This window comes from Neofelis nebulosa, chromosome 10, assembly GCF_028018385.1.
Source record: "Neofelis nebulosa isolate mNeoNeb1 chromosome 10, mNeoNeb1.pri, whole genome shotgun sequence".
Lineage (NCBI taxonomy): Eukaryota > Metazoa > Chordata > Mammalia > Carnivora > Felidae > Neofelis > Neofelis nebulosa.
The window spans coordinates 41509394-41522697 of record NC_080791.1 but is presented as its reverse complement, the minus strand read 5'-3'; the positions used below and the strand labels follow the sequence as shown (position 1 = coordinate 41522697).

The 13304-nt window shown below is 41.0% G+C and overlaps 1 long non-coding RNA gene across 1 annotated transcript; it reads left to right on the top strand.

Annotated features, from left to right (window-relative positions):
* The first annotated feature begins 391 nt into the window (after window positions 1-391).
* Window positions 392-2000, top strand: LOC131488567 (uncharacterized). Its single transcript, XR_009250252.1, has 3 exons — window positions 392-685; window positions 835-968; window positions 1801-2000. It is a non-coding gene; the product is annotated as an uncharacterized LOC131488567 (long non-coding RNA).
* Window positions 2001-13304: the final 11304 nt, after the last annotated feature.

Here is a 13304-nt window from a genome sequence, read left to right as displayed (position 1 = left end):
GAAATCAAGAGTCAGACACTTAACCAACTGAGCTACCCAGGCACTGTGTGAATTGTGTCCTTTAAAGGTAGAAGACAAGTACATACTACAGTGGGCTTAAATGAATGAATTCATGCACAGCATTTAAAATAGTGCCCAGTAGATATTTACTGTAGCTTTGGGCATTGGGATTTTGTTCCTTTTACACTCCAGAGACCTCTTTAGGTGAACAGCACAATTAACATGATTATTACACAAATCCTAGGGGAGGGGCACCTGGGTGGCTCAGTCCATTGTGTGTTTGACTCCTGATTTCCACTCAGGTCATGATGTCACAGTTCCTGGGACTGAGCCCCGCATTGGCTCTATGCTCACAGCACAGAGCCTGCTTGGGATTCTCTCTCTCTCTCTGTCTCTCTCTGTCTCTCTCTGTCTCTCTCTCTCTCTCTCTGCCCTACCGATCCTTGTGCACATGGGTGCATTTTCTCTCTCTCTCTCTCAAAATAAATAAATTAAAAAAAAAAAAAAAAACTAGGGGAGAGAGTTGGTTGGGGAAAGAGAAAGAGAAAAACTTGAATTCTTAAACTGATTGAACTTGAGATATCTGAACATTCCCAGACAAAAGAAGTGTCCCTAACATCAGACCAGATGAAAACTACCGGAGCTTGGGACTAGATGAGAAGAAATGGGAAAGAAAAAAATGAAGGTAAGTTACCGAAGCTCCAAATAACCAAAGTTATCTTCAGCGTGTGGACGAAGTAGACTGAGCTAATAAATACATTTGTTGACTGTGCCTTTGAGACGGTCTCTCGAATCTTGTTCTCCTCCCTACTTGTGGATGCTGCTGCCCTGAAGAGAGAAAAAAACACAGGTTAAACCAATGAAGCAGGAACCAGAGAGAGAGCAGGTGGAGTCCAAACTGCAGCGGGGGAAACTGGAACGATTTCCGAGAGGTTAGAGAGTGTGGAGCTGCAGACCGGTGTTGCTAGGTGAGAAAGGAAAAGGGAAAGGTGTTAAGCTGGTTCAAACTACTGTAAAATCTTCCACTTGGTGCCACTTGCCTGCTTTCACCCCTCCTCCACACTGCTTAGTAGAATGGATTTGCAGGAAAATAAAGCTGATTATCTGCTTAAAAAGTCCACCGAACTCACCATGAACGTAAGATATACTTCAGATGCCTCAGCCTGGGCCAGCCCTGGGCTACCTACTGGCTTCATCTCCCTCTTTACCGCATATCACAGCACACTCATGTGAGGCTTCCCATCAGCCCCAGAGCCATCAGACCCTTTCTGGTCTTACTGCCTTTACCTGTTCAATGCTCCCCCCCTGGAGCCATGCTTCTGTCCCACACAAACCCATCCTCTTCTTTATGTTCCTTCCTTAAGATCTCATTTGGGAAGCCATTTGGGAAGCCCTTATCAATACCTCCAGCACCTCAGCCCAACAAAGCCTCAACAGAGTTCATTTTTCTCAGAGTACTTCACATCTCTACAGAGTTTTTAGAGTGAGGTCAAAGTCTCACTGCCCCAGTAGATCGTGGTATCTTCAAAGACAAGAAAGTATATCATTATATACTAGTGCCTGCCTGGCACTTAGTAGGTATACTTATAAATGTTCGTTAAATAAATGGTTGATCAAACATTCACATTGAACTTCTTGGAAGCAAGACTCTTTACAAACAAAATAAGATTGCTATAATTTGTAATGTCTCTTTTATTTGTTCTCCCTCTACCTTTTTATGTTCTTTGTACCATTTGTACATTTATTTCAGCCTCACCAGACACTTATTCAACTCTTTTGATTTAATTTCTCCCTCCATAGATCAACTGTGTATGGACACCTCGGCTACAGAGCCTCTTGTTCGTAAATATCCACTGGATGGTTTTACTGGTCAGATGCCTTCCACATTTTAATGGAAAATACTTAAGAAGGTCTGCTCGATAAGCTGCATCATTTGCTCACACTCAAAAGGGACCGAGATGTGTCCATCAATAACAACTCACATTGCATTAAAATATAGATTAAAACACATAAAAGTAAAATAAACTTCATTTAGACTTAATAAAATTTAATGCCTTTTTCGAGAGTGCCAAATATTTTCAAAGGTGGACACTTTCAGAAAGAGCTTCCCTGACAGGAGAATGTCCCTCTGGAGGTTTGTTATTGGGATTCAGGATTGGTTAGCGGCTTTGTTCTCATCATTGCATGATTTAATGTGCTAAAACTGACAGCTTTATTTCTGGATTTTTCAAATGGGCAGCAGCAGTTCCTCGAAGGAAGGAAAAGGCACAGACACATCCCAGGCCTGAAGGAACAAGTGTGTCCTGAGAACACGGAGCCTTAATTGCAAGCTTATGTTAATGAGAGAAGCAGGGCAGACGGGTGTGGGGTGGAAGAAAGGGGCGCTTGTCCACCATTCAGACCAAACTCACTCTCACCTAATTGAGAAGCGGAGCTGTTTCTGGCTTGCCTTAGCACACAGCCCGGATGAGCCAACATGTGGATTCCCTATTAACTGTTGCTGCCTGTGATTTTTGTGATTTAAGAGAGAAGCTGACTATGTTTTTCACCACATTAATAGCAGGGAAACATATGATGAAGTGCCATGTTCTTTTCTAGAACCAGCTGCACTTCCAGTCAGACTCTGTGGATGGAGAGCCCCATGTGACCTCATGTCACTCAACAGTGTCTCTCCCCCATTGACAGTGAGTGGCACATGGCCAGCAGCTCTCTGCCGGCTTGGGCCCAATCATGGTCATGACCACACTGGTGACTGGGTGGAGAGATAAGTGTAGGCTTCACATGCCAGTGGGTGAGTTTTCCAGGAAGATAGAACTACTGGAATTCCTAGCTTCACTGACTTTTTTTTTTAATGTTAGGCTGCACAGGAAGCTTCTTCAAATCAGTCCTAAGGTTTTAGAAGACTATGATGGCAGTTCTAAGAAGCATCTGAGGCCTGTCATAGCATCTGTCAGTAGTATGCCCAGGCACAGCACCATTAGTGGGAAAAAAAAAAAAAAAAAAGAAAGACACAGAGGAGACTACACATATCCTCAGTGGGTTTCTCATATTTTGTCTTGTTTCTGGTAGACTACAATGCCTTGTGACTCCAGGATATTGCAGGAAGGTTGGAAGGTTGTTTTTTGTTTTTTTGTTGTGTTTTGTTTTGTTTTGCTTAACAATGTGGACATCTGTGAATACTTGACTGTTTATATGAATGTACATGCACATGTACATACATGTACTCATGCACACGTGCATGTCTTGACATCTGAGTCAAGGATCTTTGCAAACAGCTATCTTTTTCTCCCCCAGCACATTTCTGTGGGTCAGAATTACACGGTGGTATCATCTATTTCAGCAGCCACAGCCTGGGCCCAAACATGAGGACCACTCAGATATTTGACATGTGCTAACTGCAGATAACCCCACTGCTTTGTCATACTCATTACTGTAAAACCTGAATAAGGAGGTAGAGACTGAGCCCCCCTCTTTACCTTTCTTGAAATTTGGGTCCCATATAATGTGAAAACTCAGGCTCAAATTTCTAGTGAAAGGCAGGTGTGTTAATCTGCTAGTTAATCTGTTAATCTACTGTAACAAAATATTATAGACCGGGTGGCATAACAACAGAAATTTATTTTCTCACAGTTCTGGAGGCTGGAAGTCCAAGATCAAGGTATTAGTAGGTTCATTCCTCCTGAGGCCTCTCTCTCCACCTTGCAGATGGCCTTTTCTCTGTGTGCACATCCCTGATGTCTCTACCTTTTCTTATAAGGACCAGTCATATGGGATTATAGGGTCCCATTCTAAAGGCCACATTTTACCTTAATCACCTCTTTAAAGGCCTCACCTCCAAATACGGTTACATTCTGGAATCCTGAGTGTTGGGACTTCTGCATATGAAATTTGAGAGGACACAATTCAGCCAGTAACAGCAAGTGACTTCAGTGCTGCAAATATCATCAAAGTTTCATTCCACTTGATGCTGTGGGCTTCTAGAAGCTCCGAATTTTGGAAATGATATGCTTATTTAAATCATCCTAGGGGTGTCTGGGTGGCTCAGTTGGTTAAGCACCCAACTTTGGCTCTGGTCACAATCTTGCGGGTCACGGATTTGAGCCTCTTGTCAACCTCTGTGCTGACAGCTCAGAGCCTGGAGCCTGCTTCAGATTCATTGTCTCCCTCTCTCTCCACTCCTCCCCCACTCATGCTGTCTCTATCTCTCAAAAATAAACAAATGTTAAAAATATTTAAAAATCAATCAATCATCCTATAGGTATTCAGTTTAGAGAAATAGTCACAGTCTCCTGTTCATGGACAAAACAAAAGACCAGATTTGAAGCTTAATTCATTTTCTGTTTTGTAAGGGGACTATGCCAAGTGACATCTTTTTTCATGAGACCATTTGGAAAGCATTGCTTGTGACTAAAATAATAATTTGAGAAGAAATGCAGGCCATCCCTAGTATGAAACTGGAGAGGCTCTCAGAGCTGTATTTTTCTGACTCCTTGAAATCTCTTCATCTGTTATCCTGCCTACTCCTTTCCTCCCTACTCACCTGTGACACTGGAGAAAATAACCTTTTAAAAAACCTGCCATTTTCCCAAGTCTACCTCAGACATTCAAGGTTAGGTATATGCAAGATTCTTAAATAAGTTACAAAAGACTTCTTGGAATACTTAATCACACTGAGATATTTTCCTCCTCTCTGCTGCCTCAATCATAATAACATTAATTATCATATTACACTTTGGTGAGAGCTTTTTATTTCTTAACCCAATTAATTTTCACAACAGCCCTATGAAATATGTACTATCATTATTCCCATTAGGAGGATGGCAACACTCAAGGTCTATTCATGGTTAGATTCTTAACTACTTGTGTTCTCCTTGGCCTCAAATCTGTCCAACTGCTGATGGTCCAGCAAATCAGCTCCTTCCATCCTACCTGATTACATAGTTCTGGTGCTGATCCTCAAAATGGCCTAAGTCACGTTTGCTCAAAATCCCGGACTCCACTAATGCAGTCAAGCCCACCCAAAGTCCAGGTTGGTCCACTGGATTTACATCTTGTTAACCTTCCCCATCTTCCCATGCAGGATGTCTAAAGGCTTGAGGCTTATTAGAATAATTTTTTTAAAAAGTCTTGTACTAAGGGCACCTGGGTGGCTCAGTCAGTTGAGCGTCCAACTTCGGCTCAGGTCATGATCTCGCGGTGTGAGTTCAAGCCCCGCGTCGGGCTCTGTGCTGACAGCTCGGAGCCTGGAGCCTGCTTCGGATTCTGTGTCTCCTTCTCTCTCTGCCCCTCCGCCACTTGTGCTCTGTCTCTGTCTATAAAAAATAAATAAATGTAAAAAAAACATTTAAAAAAAGTCTTGTACTAGCAGACTTCAAAAAGAATTTTGGTAAATCAGGATATATTTTACTATATAGGTTTGGAAAAATCTTGCTATTAAACACATAACAAACAAGAGATGATCAGCTGATTAAATTTAATGTATTTCTTCTTTTCAAAACCATCCAATTGGACCTACACAAATGGAGTGGATTCTCACATGTATGTTCCAATAAAAATAGAACAGAATCTCTTACAGAGGCAGAATGTCATTAATAAAATAAAGCCATTATCTAAAATATTAAGAGGCCACCAAGGCTTTTTCCCCTAAAGCCTTCCCAAAAGGAATTATAGTCGGTGTCTAAACCCTCTACAACTCTGATACTTTCTTTGAGGAGACCACTGCTCCACTGTCCCATCAGGCCAAGACAGCCCTTAGTGTGTACTAAGATCACACACAGGACACCTAGTTGACATTGAACTTCTATTACTTTGTTTGCTTTTTTGTGTCTTATTTTTTCCCCCTTCTAACAGAAATGATGTCATCATTCATTCTGTATCTATCCCCCTTGAATCAGGGATGAAAACTGAGGCTATCTTAATTATTTGAATGTATGCAGAGGAGCTCATCTCTCAGTAAAAATTCCCTGCCTCCTCACACTGTCTGGTCTAAAAAAACTAGCTGAAAATCTGTGGGAACTATTAAGAACATTGAGTAAATTTCAAAGCTGGAAGACTGTGTTTGCTAATTGCCTTTATTCAGGGCCTTCATCTCAGTGTTGACTAAAAGTTCAGGAGGAGAAGAAATAGGAATTGTAAACAGAGGTATTTATTAAAATGGTGGGCAGAGGGAAATAGCATTTCTATCAGATAGGAACACTGCTCAGAGATTACATATAGCAATATGTAAATTTACACAAACTTATAAAAATGACTTAACTGTATGTTATAGAACACGAGGTTGTGTGGCACATGGGAGAATATTCCATATTGCAAATAAATTCATGTGTGTGCCCCCAGTGAGAAAGTAAAAATGCAGACCCCACTATTATTAATAGAATTACTTTATGCCTCACATCAAAATATTTTTTTCACACTATTCCAGAGCTGATAGTGCAACATGCATATTTTGTATCATTTCAATAGATTCTCTTATCATCTCCCACATCTATGAAATGTCCACTAACTCAGAGATTAATTATTAAAGTGTATTTGTCAGTACTCCAGTAGCTATAAATCATTGCTAGGCACCACAAATGGGTATGTTTTTGGTTCAGGGTATGCTGCATGAGTCTTTCTCTGCACATACAGCAGACAGAAGAAAAGAATAGAAGGAAGTAGGTTATACTTCCAGCTGATTAGAAATATTCCACTAGAAAACCAGCACACTTTCTATGTCCCCGACACTTTTCTGGGCGCTTATGTTAATTTAGTCCTTACAACAAACCAATGGGATTGTAGTTATTATTATATGATGGTGCAGATTAAGAAACCAAGGCACACAGAGGATTAGTAATTTATCAAGGTTACCTATAAAGGTAGGTGGAGCTTAGACTGGGCCAGGGCAATCTAGCTTTAGAGCGTGTGCATTCAGCACTCCTGTCCTATAGATAAATGCCTGTGGCATACCCATTGCTCATCTACTTGGAGCTCCATGCTAAGCACAACATGCAAGAACTATTCTTACATCAGAATACCTGAGCCATGTTCCTATCATCAACTCAGCGTAGGACCCTAGAAAATACCTTGTAAACTCCCTGGTGAATAGTGTTATTATGAGAGCACATAGTGTGAAATATATGTGCACAGTTTTAAACAATATGAAGATACAAAGAGTCAGACTTGTTTATAAAAACATGGAGCTATGGGGAATATTTCACTCTACCTTTTCCCAAACTCATTTACTTATACAGTGTTGTCTTACTTTTAATATATATACCTAATATTTTTCTGTAACTTTGTAATATTTACATTTTTTATGTTTATTTATTTTTTGAGAGACAGAGAGAGAGAGAGAGACAGTGAGTGAGCGAGTGAGCTGGGGAGGGGCAAAGACACGGAAGAGGGAGGAAGGGAGGGAGACACAGAATCTGAAGTATGATCCAGACTCTGAGCTGTCAGCACAGAGCCTGACATGGGGCGCCAACTCATAAACTGTGAGATCGTGACCTAAGCCAAAGTCAGACACCCAACCAACTGAGCCACCCAGGCTCCCCTAGTTTGTAATATTTAAATACCTTCTAAAAATCCATCATGAGGGAAAAAAGTCATCTAATTCCCCTTTTTCTTCCCTTCACAAATACTTAATGAGTACAGACCATGTGCCAAGCAACATTCTGGAAAACGAGAGAATTCAAAATAAAGGTTTATTTCATCAAGTTTCCTTCTTACCACAAAAAGAATCAACTAACAAAAGTTAGCATTAAGTATGATGGCAGAGACTCTAAAGAAAGTAAAATGAGGTAAAGAGGCAGAGAAGGAAGTGGGTGTGGAGAGATCTCCATCCTCTCCAGATCCCCTCCGAACCCTTTTCCACATGCTTCTTCCAATTTGGGTTCTGCCAGTGGGCTAGGCTCTGGCAGAACATGGCAGGGTAGAGTTAGAGAGAGTTTGGGGGGGGTCTTTCTTCCACTCCCTCCCTGCAAGGCTGTTGTGTGGGGAAGGGGGCTTCAGGGCTCTCCACTCAGCTCTCTGCATGTTGGTTGCTAGGACCCTGATTGGAAGGGGAATGGGATACTGTTTTAGACAGGGTGGCCACAGAAGTCCTCTTTGAGACACTGACATTTCCCCTTCGAAGCAAAGAACACTGAAAGACTGAAAAGAAGATAAACATAAATTTTCAGTAACCCTTAATCCAAATCAGATTTTTTCTCCCTTCTGGATCCCTTGGATACAAAATTCAGAGAAGAACCATTAGAGAACCAAAGACAGTGAGCTCAGGTCTTCAGATTAAAAGCAAGAAAAGGGACATTGGAGATTGAGAGACGGCAAGAAAAGCAGCTCAAGACAAGGACAGAAAGGGACAGAGCTGCTTCTTAACAGAAGGGCTAAGCCTTCAATGACCACGTCTAAATCCTCCTCTCCCAAGTTTATGAAGACCGAAGACTCCCAGTATCTGGTGATATATAGCCACCTACCATGCTGTTACCTGCACATGAAGCTATATTTTCATTTTAGTTTTCCAAGAAATGCTACTTGACACTAAAAAAAACAATAGCTTAAATATTTTTGAGCTAAATATATTCTCCTTTTAATTCCCTTTGCTTTAGTTTCTCTTTTTCCTCAATTTTTTATGGCTAGAAGAATATAATTAATTCAGCATGGTTGCTTAGGGACATTTTCCAGGTCCTGTTAGGCAAACTGTAGACATTTATTCAAAACTGGGCCTAGGGAATAGAATCCCAAGTCAGTAATTTATTATATTTGATATTAATTTCTCTAGACTGTTTTACTTTTGTGAAAAAATACGCACTAGTACGCTTAGTGTGAAATATTTGTAGCATCTGATATTTCTGGAATATCGTTATCACCCCACAAGTTGTGCTTAGACAGGCACAGATGTGCTCATTTGACAAGGTTTTTTAAGCCTTGTGGACTTTACCCAAAGCATAGCAAATTGAACTTTCTAGGATGAGAGAAAAATATATTTTTCATACTACTGTTATCAGAAACCTGCCTTTTGGGAAGCGCTTTACTCTCAAATTGGTCTTTACTCATTCGACCAATCTTCTGTGGTGAATCTGAAATTTTAAAATGTATATTTTGCTGAATTTTGTATGGCAAGGGCTCTTTATTTTTCTAAATAACCACTTTGAAAGAATGAGCTTGTGATGTAAAAACTAGTACTTATTATTTCCAAGCTTTCTAACATATGACTCACAGGCTGAGGGCTTGCCACTCACGTACTTTTGGCTAGCATGAATAGTACCTCCCGAAAATCTACAGAAATGTTTATACATGCTATGTTCACTGTGGGCTCTTCTGAGGATTGACTGGAAATTAAATAATTTATGCCTTTTTCTTTTTACTTTGGATTCCTATAAATTAAGGCAAAAATAGAAGTTGTATTTTTAGAGTAAATTAGAGTTTATTTTTTTAAAAAATGTGTAACAGCAAAAAAAAAAACTCTTTGCCACATTTCACAATAAATAAAATATTGTTAACAAATGTGCCAGTGTTTCTCTGGGCAGTTTATATTTTATTTGCGACTTTTCATGTAAGTAAGTAATCATAGAAATGTGGCTTTGCTTAGCTCAGCCTCTGGAGCTGTAATGGGCCTTAAAAAACTATTTACATAAACTCTTCATTTTACTGACAAGAATACCCAGAGCTTGAAGAAAGGAGTGAACTGGCCAAGAATGGCTTAATCTCTCCTGAATGTACAGAGAGGCACCCTGCAGCCTCTCTCTTTGCCCTCCTCGAAGCTTTGATGAGGGTAACTGAAGTGGGTCAGGCCAGGGAGAATCACTGGCAGAAACAGTGGAGACCCTCAGTGACCAGTGAAGGGGAAGAAATGATCCAGGGTGACATTCTAAGGAGACAGGACCCAGTAATTAAAGCTGTGCTTTGTCCCACCTAACCTCAATAGGGTCCCAGAGTTCTAGTTACCTCTTACAATGAATGATTCTCTGCCTGGCAGTACAATACAGAAATTAATGTGTGGTTTACCCTCTACAAGGCTTTCTATACAACCGTGCTGAATGGTCACTGCACAAGTGTCCACCCACAGGGGCAGATGGGGGCTGAAGCTTAACATTCCCATCCCCACTCACCAAAGCATGCTTTGTGGCACAGGGACATGTTGAACCACTATGGAAATACCAAGCTATGCACCTCTCCAGAGGGGGAACTCTAATTCACCTACAGGGGTCCTATGAGCTGATAGAGTCCTAGATAGTCTACCATTTGAAATATCTTTTGGAAAATCTACTTTTCGAGTGGGTAGCTTGGCTAAATGACCTTCATTAACACAAACTTTAACTTTTTTTTTTTTTTTTACTCATAGGAGTGAGAAGGAGGGCATCTATCCCTCCTTCTTTATGCCAATTCTTCATAAAATTTCCAAAGGAAAATTTGGCCCGTTGGCAGGATGTACAGGGCCTTCCACGGCCATTATAAACAGTCACGCTTGTATTTATAACTTGTATTTATAGGGGTCATTTTTCATATTCCAATAATGATTATTTCTATGAGATACCTATATGATGGCATTTGCTTAAAGAAAGCACTTTTACAAATCCATGCCCTTGGACAGGTTTTAATGCTTCAGTTGTGTTTTGACATTTTCATGTCTTCATTAAGTGAATTCCTACAAATCTCTTCTCCTTGAAACCACTGCCTGCCCCCACCACTTCTCTCAAAGAGCAATTTGCTCACTGAAGGATTAGGGCAATTTTTATTACTCCCAACAATAAAATAATGTGATGTCTTTCTTTGTATGAACCATGAGGGCATCCATTATTCCTCTGTATCCTCCCATCGTGTTGAGAATCAAGTCAGTTTAATTTAATTCAATCCATTGAATCATAGAATGTTAACCCTGAAGCAGTATTTATAAACTGACAACCACGTAGGCAGGCCATTGTCCCCTCCTCTGTGGCCACCATGTACTTTCCCAATTTTCCCGTCACTCCCATCCACTGAAGACACTCAGCAGATACTTCTAGGATATCTGCTGAATAACAGAATGGATGTATAAAATAATTACTTTTCTCTTCATCAATGGCACTTTCAAGAGTCCCATGGTAAAACTGCTCCATGAGCACTTGGCCCAATAAAACAGAGCAAGGCAACCGGAAAAAAACCCACAAGACTTGCTAGAGCCACATTCAGGTTGATTGAGAACTCCTCAAGCCCACAACTGCCTGCCAACTGTTTCTGCAACTGGACTCAGGGCCCCTAGGGTGGCTGTTATGAATGCTGGCTGCTAATCCTAGGTATCCAAAACTCTCCTTTCTATCTGCCACTCCTCTCCCCTTTCCCCACAGTCTGACATGCCTCATGGGTGATCATTAATACCTGATCTCCACTGTGCTTTCTTCTGTTTTCACCTCTATCGAGGTCTCCAAAACCTTTATATTCCAGGCTCTTTACTACAATATATTAGGAAAAAAAAATACATTCGTAAGTTAAAGCACTGATTTCAACTAGGTGACAAGGATGTTGGGAAACAATGAGGTGGGGGTGGGGGGAGAAAATAATATCAGATTAATTCCAGATTGCTCTCTAGGATCCTTTGGATGAAATGAATATGAGATGCTATAACACTAGAGTTCTGATTCACTATCATAGATCCTAAAGTAGTCTCTCAAGTCACAAATGCTCTGTTGGCCTGAGGGAGCTGGTACAGCTACCACACGTACCTCCAGAAGCCAGGCAGGCTTTCTGACTAACCAACTACCTCAACCAATTTGATTAATGATTATGATGACTACCCATACATACAATTCCCCCCACACACATACATATAAGACTTTTAAGGGCAATGGTGGGGAGAAATTTCCACCATGTTCTTTGGTAAGCTCTTTCTTCTGGACATGTAACCAGTGGAGTCAGGGAGCTTTACCACATGTCTGAGATAAACTCGCCTGCTGCAGGCTCACCCCCTTTCTAGAGCTTCTATCCTGGGTAGAAATAAAGAACACATGTGCCCCTGCACTCTTCCATTTTCTCTCTCCCACATCAACTTAATAATCTCATCTATTACATTTTCATTTTCAAGGGGGTATTGAGGTCTCTGAGCGGGAAATAATAATTAATGACTCTCTACTCTTAAATTCTGAGCAATTTGAGAAATGACTGAAAGATGGTGGTCAAAATATCCTTTTATGACTAATAACAGCTAAGGTAGAGATGTAACGTAGTATGAGAGCTAAATGGGCTTCTTACTACACCTCACAGTAAGTGAGACTTACTCTTCGCAATACCCTCCTCCAAGTCCCAGGCCATGCAAGTGAAACATGCAGAATTGAAGGGCAATGTCCTTGCTCTCTGTGGGCACTTGTTCCCAAGAGGAGTTGGTGAGCTGAGCTCTATTCACATATTTACTAATCAGATTAGGCACTGGCCCTCGCCAGGGTGCTGAGTGAATAAAGGAGTGGAGAGAAGCCAAAAGTATTTAAGGAAAATCCCTCCTAATATAAACCAGAGGTTGGGAAGAGGCAAATTGACCAGTGGCCAACCCTACAGACAGAAACTGAATCTGTTTCTAACTTTACATTCTCATCTAGAGTGACTAGCCTATCATTTTTTTGGTTTACTTAGCTGTTCCAGAAGCAGTTGCTGCCATTTCTGAGATAGGTACAGTCATGGGTAATAGTTTTATTTTCCCTTCAATAATGTTTACTTCTGAACATTCCTGGCTAATTATACCACTTGGTCAACCAAAATAGGCTGGCCAAACTTCCCACAGGAGCCACTGCAGGAACTACCCAGAGACTACTCAGTTCAATAGCCTGAAAGCTGATCTTGAGCCTTAGCTCAGTCTAGCCCCTGTGGTTCAGCAGTGGAACCCTGCTCACACTGAGCAGTTAACTCGTTCAGCACCATGTCACTGCCCAAATTGCTACTGTGGCACTAATTTCACTCCTCAGTTGAAAGAGCCAATGTATGATTTGGCACACTTAACACTTCCATTGTCTTCCAAAAAGCCCAACTGGGTAGATGGCAGGGTCACAGACTTAAGTTCCTGGGAGTAAGGTAGGATGAGGATAAGTTAAACCGACATCCTGAACAACACGACCAGTCTGTATCAGGTTAACACACAGTGACACCTCCAGATGTGTTCTTAGTTCTCATGACTATTTGTGTATTGTACTATCTTGTACATTTCCTTAGGGCACAGAGAGACATTACTTTACTTCACAGTTTCCTTTCGTTGTTTCAAATGCTTCTTATAAGAGAAAGGACACAGTGTGTCCTGGAGGAATGTGGACTTTAGAGCTTAGGGAGTGGGGTTCAGTTCTCTTAGTGGTTTGGGGCACATCCCT